Genomic DNA, 7,657 nt, shown 5'->3' on the forward strand with positions numbered 1-7,657 from the left:
CTAATGCTCATGTGCCACCTCCCCCACCCTCACTCATACATGGAACCCCACCGAGCCATTCTGTAGGTGTTAACTTGTAAATGCCTAGTTGCCTTGGAAATACCAGTTTATTCTATCCCCCCCACCCCCCCAGGAGTGCTGATAAAGAAGGAATCTTGAGAAAAGGTGAAGATCTGCTTCTGTTTATGTCAGGAAATGGAGCCTGCTGGAGAGAAGCAGTGAGCCCTGCAAAGAACAGGGAGGTTGGTTGGAGAGGCTAGAGGAGTTGTGAAAGAATCTAGAATCTTCTGAACCCATTTTGGAACAAGTCCTTACATTTGGCAAGGGCAGACTTTTAGGCAGGCTAGGCTTCATGCATGGCCAGGCTCCACTTGGCCAAACAATGACCTCATTTGTATGTGCTGCCCAGGGATAGTTTCTCTACTGAGCTGTCTCTCTGGAGCCCCTCCTTCCTTAAAGAGACAACCTCTTTCGGGTGGGTCTCTATGAATTCAAGGCCAGCCCTGTCTCAAAATGGGGGGGGGGGGGGGAGACAATCTCTTATTGCTGAAGGTCCCTTAATAAAAAGTAAAAGGTTGGGGAGAAACGCCAACCTTGCTATGCGTCCCTTAGTTTTCTCAGCTCCAAAGGGGACACCTTTGAAGTGAGTCTCATGTGTGAGATTTGTGTGGCCTTACAAGGCTGAGAAGCCTGCCAAACCGCTCACACTGCTGAAGCAGCTATACCAGAAGTCTGAGCAGACCTTTGTCCCACTCTCCTTACTTTATGGGGTGCGTTCTTCATAGCAGTATCAACAGTGGATCCATCCTGTAGCCCTCTGAGAAGACCAGGTGTCACTTTGCTGCTGGGAGCAGAAGCTGGCCCAAGGCCACTGGTCAGGTGAGAGTGGGGACCAGAAATCCAGCATTCCTGCCTGGGCCTGGGGCAGAGTCCTCAGGGACAGCCTTTCCTACGGTTTCAGCCTGTAGCCACAGCAGTCTCGAACTCCCCGCTAGAGCCCACGTGTGCCTTGAACTAGCATTGATCCTCCTGCCTCAGCTTCCCATCTCCGTGGGATTCTTTGGCATTTCTGTCATCTGCTTTGCTTTTCTCTCTTTGAGGAAGGATCTCGCTTTGTAGGCTATATAGACTAACAAACCACAGTTCAATATGAAGCCCCAATGGCCTCAAACTTTATTGCTTCAGCCTCTAAAAGGTTGTCGTGTCCAGCCTCCGGGGATGCCGCTTCCCCTGAAGCTTTCACCTCAATAGTTGTCTGGCCCCTCTACCCAACAGGACATGCAGTGTCCTGCAAACCCCTAGGCTGGCATTTCTTCTCTATGGAAGGCAGAAAAACTGATCTCAAGTCTCTCCAGCCCAGGGGCCATCCCAGTCCTCTGCCACCTGCCTCGGGTCCCCTAGGGTGTGTCGTGGGTAGGGCTGTTTATATCCTGCCCTGAGCTGGTCACCTCTTATCAACTTCTATGGGATTATGTGTGTTGCTGGGTGGGTCAGAGAGAGGTCAGCCCTTCAGGGCTTGGGTGTGCCCAATGGGCCCAGGCCTGGGAGGCTGGGCTAGCTGCCCTGCCTCTTCTGAATGGTTCCCAGAATCCCACAGCCTCACCCTCCCACCAATTCTGGGGCATTCTAGCTTTGCAGAATGGGAAGGGAAGAATTGGAGGGGGGGGAGGGGGGGGAGTGGGGGTAGTTGCTTTGTTTTGTTATTGTTGCCATTCATTTAATGAGAGGGTGGCTAGTTCACTGAACCTTCCATACTGGAAAAAAAAATGATTTGTCTGTCTGTCTGTCTGTCTCTGTCTCTGTCTCTCTGTCTCTGTCTCTCTCTGTCTGTGTCTCCGTCTCTCTGTCTCTCTCTCTGTTTCTCTCTCTCTCTGTCTCTCTCTGTCTCTGTCTCTCTCTCTGTCTCTGTCTCTCTCTCTCTCTCTCTCTCTCTCTCTCTCTCTCTCTCTCTCTTTCTCTCTCTCTCTCTCTCTCTCTCTCATTTTGTTTGAGACAGGGTTTCTCTGTATAGCTTTGGCTGACCTGGACTCACTGTGTAGATCAAGCTGGCCTCGAACTCAGATATCTGCCTGCTCTTGCCTCCCAGAGTGTTGGGATTACAGGTGCTCACCACTGCACCAGGCTCTTTTTTCTTTTTTCTTTTCTTTCTTGTTTTTGTTTGTTTATTTATTTGTTTTGTTTTTGAGACACTGTTTCTCTGTGTAGCCCTGTTTGTCCTGGAATTTGCTCTGTAGACCAGGCTGTCCTCCAACCCACAGAGATCCACCTACCTCTGCCTCCCGAGTGCTGAGATAACAGGTGTGCGCCACCGCCGCCGCCGCCACCACCACCGCGCTGGAAAAAGATTCCCTTTGTTGACTACTATGCTTACTATGCTGAGCCCTTTGACTTTAGCCAATACCTTGAGAATCTTAATTCTCCAAAAGCTGGAACTTTTGTAAGGGCCTTATTTTAGTTTATTCCATCTGTTCATCTGCACACTTCTGTCCTTCCCCTGTTGCGGTGCCTATTACTCATGTCAGCATGTGGCACTGACAGGGCACTTTCTAAGTGACTGTCAAACTGCCCTGTGGTTGTCCTTCACCTGCTCTCACCTCACGTACAGGAGCACAAACCACTTATGACACAAAGTCAACACACTTTGTGTGTGCCATAATTACCTATACCATACAGTCACATATACGTCACGTACTCCACACAAACATAGTCTCATGCTCATACAGACAGTCCCTCATCATACGCATCTGCATGCAAGGCAGGCACTACATACTCACACTCACAGAGGCCACACAGTCTCTAACACACCCTTATGTGTACTGAAACATTGGGGAAACCCGGAAACACACACACACACACACACACACACACACTCACACAGGGTCCGTGCTGTGAGCCTCCCAGACTGTCCGGCTCAGCTTTCTGTTTACATAGCTCCTCCCTTCCCTGGGCCAAGTGGTCCTTTCTCTGGAGCATCTCCTCTCTCTCCAAGTGGAACATCCTTTCCCTTCGTTCGAAAATGGAATTGGGGGCCAGCAGTAGTGGCACACACCTTTAATCCCAGCACTTGGGAGGCAGAGGCAGGAGGATCACTGTGAGTTTGGGGCCAGCCTGGTCTACAAAGGGAGTCCAGGACAGCCAAGGCTACATAGAGAAACCCTGTCTCGAAAAACCAAAAACGAAAAACCAAAAAAAAAAAAAAAAGAAAGAAAGAAAAAGAAAGAAAGAAAGAAAGAAAGAAAGTGGAATTGATTTGCTTTGTTTTGTTTTCTGAAAAAGGGTTTCTCTGTGTAACCCTGGCTATCCTAGAACTCGATCTGTAAACTAGGCTGGCCCCGAACTCATAGCTATCCTCCTGCCTCTGCCTCCCAAGTGCTGGGAATAAAGGCATGTGCCACCACTGCCCGGCCCCAAATCGGAATTTTTGAATTTACAGAATTTGCAGGGCCCAGAGGAAAGTGAAAACCTGGGCCCTCCTTTAAAAACTACTTAAAGTGCTGGGTGTGGTGGCGCATGCCTTTAATCCCAGCACTTGGGAGGCAGAGGCAGGTGGATCGCTGAGTTCGAGGCCAGCCTGGTCTACAAAATGAGTCCAGGACAGCCAAGGCTACACAGAGAAACCCTGTCTCAAAAAAAAAAAAAAGATAGGAAGATCACATGAGAGGTCTTTAGTCCTAGGTGGAACAGTAAACAGAGGTTCTATACACACACACACACACACACACACACACACACACACACACCCCATACTGTTCCCCAAGTTATCAGCATCACGTGTGCACAGACTCTGGATGGCCTGAGAGCATGTCTGCTTTCCACTTAGTTCTGCACTCTGGGAACGTGCTTGGTACTCTCCCTACCTGACAAAATGATGGGCTTGTTTTTCTTTCTTTGTTTGTTTTTTAAGAAGTCCTGGCTGTCCTGGACTCCCTTTGTAGACCAGGCTAGCCTTGAACTCACAGAGATCCACCTGCCTCTGCCTCCCAAGTGCTGGGATCAAAGCTGTGTGAGGCTGGCTTTTAAAGATTTATTTATTATGTATACAGTGTTCTGCCTGCTTGTACACTTGAAGAAAGCACCAGATCTTACTATAGATTGCTGTGGTTGCTGGGAACTCAGGACCTATTAGAAGAGCAGCCAGTGCTCTTAACCTCTAAGCCCCAATGGTGGGCTTGTTAAGGATGTCATTAAATACACGGATGATGGTGCTGAGGGCCGGAAGTGCTTAGGTTCCTGAGTATGGAAAGGCAGGCAGCTCTTCCTACTCTGAGTGTTTGAGATGGGGACCAAGAGACCCCTTTATGCGTACTGGCAAGTATCACATTGCTCTCATCTGCAACATCAGTTTGTTTTTGAGACCAGCTCTCTCTTGATAGCCTGGCTGTCCTGGAACTCACTGTGCAGACCAGGTTGGCCTTGAACTCCACCTGCTTCTGCCACTGGAGTGCCAGGATCAAAGGCACGTGCTCAAGCTCAGCTATAGACTCCATTTTTGAGTCAAGGTAGTGAACAGCATATTGTGGGGCCTCATCACACCGGAAGAACTGCAGAAGCCACAGTCTCCAAAGACGCCACTAGGGCTGGGACCATGGTCCTGGCCCTTCTTCCTACAGCCCCACAACTGACTGCTGTGACAGGTGCTAAGCACCCTCCCGCCCCCCACCCCCATCCCACACACACAGCTCGCTGGTGCTCAGTTGCCTCAATTCCACTGTTAGATAAAAGACAGGCAGTTTAGGAAGTGCTCTGCTGATAAACAAAAACCGTCTCTCGTGGACTAGGGTCAATTGAGGCAGCTACCCTAGGTCCCATGGGAAGGATGAGGAGGCAAATGCTGCCTGCTTTTTGCCCTACCGCCCTGCTGCTGGTACGTGCAGACAGCTAGGCTGGTGCAGCCGCAGCAATTAGGCCAGCTCAGCTAGCTGCCCGTTACTGGAAACCACACTTGAACTATGGATCTGATCCAGGAAGCCACACCCAGTGTCCTGTGTGACTCAGTCTCACCTGCCTATCTCCACACCTGCGGGCCTCTGTAACCCACGCTACAGGCATGACGGGAAAGTCTCAACATACAAGGCATGCTGGGATTTAGAGTCCTTGTATCTCAAGCCAGGTTCCTTGCAAGGCAGGGCCAAAGAGAGGATGGAAAATTGCAATTATCACGGAGACTGCGGACCAGCACCTACTCTCTCCTTTCTAATAGCTGAAGAAACATGGAAGTGGTACGCCTGGGTGGTGGTGGCGGCGGCAGCGGCAGCAGCAGCAGCAGCAGCAGCAGCAACAGCAACAGCACACACCTTTAATCCCAGCAGGTGGAAGGCAGAGGCAGGTGGATCTCTAAATTCGAGATAAGCCTGGTCTACAAAGAAAGTTCGGGGAGGGGGAGGGGGTGAGGGGGGAGAAGAGAGAAGAGAAAGAAAGAAAAATGGCAGTGGCTAAAGACTCCAGAAAAACAATCTCCTCCCTCTCTTCACTCAGTCCACAGCCCCCAATCCCCCCTCCACCAACCCAGCACAAGCTCATGTAGCTGAGGCTGGCCTTGAACTCACTATGTATGCCTGAATGACCTGACCACCTCTTGCCTCCACCTCCCAGGTTCTAGGATTGTAGGTGTGAGTCACCACACCCAGTCATATTGCCTTTCATATATCAAATTGGCAAAGAGTAAAAAAGAATGTTGAAATGGGCGTGGTGACCACTCACAGCTGTAGTCATAGCGCTCAAGGTGGGAGCAATAAACTCAAGGCCAGCCTGATCTACATGGCAAGCCAGCCAGACCTAGTCAGACCCTGTCTCAAAAAATACAAATAAAGAAATAGCAAGATAAAGAAAACACTGCTGGGTATGATGGCACGCATTTGTAATCCCAGCACTCTGGAGGTGGAAGTTCAGGGTCATCTTTGGACTCATAGCAAGTTTCAGGGCAGCCTGGGCTTAGAGACTTTGACAAAAAAAATAAAAAGAAAGAAAGAAAGAATTAGGTATGATGGCATACAACTGTAATCCCACACTTGGAAACAGAGACAAATTGGATGCTTGCTGCCAGGTCTACATAGATTCCCAGGCCAGCCAGGGTTACACTCCTAGACCTTGGACAGGGGAAAGGGGAGGGAAAAGAAAAGGAGGAGGAGGAAGGGGAAGAGGAGGGAGAGAAGGAGGGAGGAAATAGGTCTCTACAGGATTTTTAGGCCCTCCTAAGGCCTTTATTTATATCTCACAGCACTTTGTGCACATGTGCTATATGCATGTGTAACTTGTTCTTGTATTGTGTGTATGTGTGTGTTCAGGTATCTGTGTGCATGCGTGCATGTGCATGCATGTATGTGTGTATGTGTGTTCAGGTGCCTGTGTGCATGCCTGCATGTGTGTGTATGTGTTCAGGTGACTGTGTGCATGCATGCATGTGCATGCATGTATGTGTGTGTGTGTTCAGGTGCATGTGTGTGTGTGTGTGTATGTTCAGGTGCATGTGTGTGTGTGTTCAGGTGCATATGTGTGTGTGTGTTCAGGTGCATGTGTGTGTGTGTGTTCAGGTGCATATGTGTGTGTGTGAGCATGCGCACGCGCATGCACGCCTGTGTGTGGAGGTTGACTTCAGGTATCTTCCTCTATGGAGTTCCACTTTATTTATTTATTATCTTATTTTTTTTGAGACAGCATTTCTCCACGTAGCCTTGGCTGTCCTGGAACTGACTCAGTAGACCAGACCGGCCTCAAACTCACAAAGATCCACTTGCCTGTCACCCGAGGTCTGGGATTTAAGGGGGCACGCCGCCACTGCCCAGCATACTTATTTATTTTAAGGCAGGGGATCTCTATTTAGTCTTGGCTGTCCTAGAATTCATTATATAGACCAGGCTGGCATCAAACTCGCAGACATCCTCCTGCCTCTGCCTCTGCAGTGATGTGATTAAGCCTAGACCACCACACTGTGCAACCCACCTTATTCTATTTTTTTTTTTTAAGATTTATTTTTATTTCTACAATATTCTGCCCGGGTGTGTGCCTGCCCGCTAGAAGAGGGCACCAGATCTCACTGTAGACGGTTGTGAGCCACCATGTGGTTGCTGGGAATTGAACTCAGGACCTTTGGAAGAACAGACAGTGCTCTTAGCCTCTGAGCCATCTCTCCAGCTCCCACCTTATTCTTTGAAACAGTGTTTCTCACTGAATTTGGAGCTTGATGATTTACCAAGACTAGCCAAAGTGGAAAATTTTCAAGTTATGAGCCCCTTTTGGCAGTCTACCTCAGCCGTGTATAGCCATTTTCTGCCTTTGGACCAACACTGGAGATATTTTTATTTTTATTTTTTTCAAGACAGGGTTTCTCTGTGTAGCCTTGGCTGCCCTGGACTCACTCTGTAGACCAGGCTGGCCTGGAACCCACAGAGATCCACCTGCCTCTGACTCCCGAGTGCTTGGATTAAAGGCATGCGCCACCCACATGCGGCCCCCCCCCCCCCCGCCCCAACATTGGAGATCTTCTGTGTTTTTGTTGTGGTTGGTTTTGGCCTTGGCTGTCCTTGACTCGCTTTGTAGACCAGGCTGGCTTCGAACTCACAGTGAGTCGCCTGCCTCTGCCTCCCAAGTGCTGGGATTAAAGTCGTGGGCCACCATGGCCTAGCTAACACTGGAGATCTTGAAGGCAGGCTTTCTCAAT

The sequence above is a fragment of the Acomys minous genome (assembly GCF_964271855.1).
Source record: "Acomys minous genome assembly, chromosome: 1".
Classification (NCBI taxonomy): Eukaryota; Metazoa; Chordata; class Mammalia; order Rodentia; family Muridae; genus Acomys; species Acomys minous.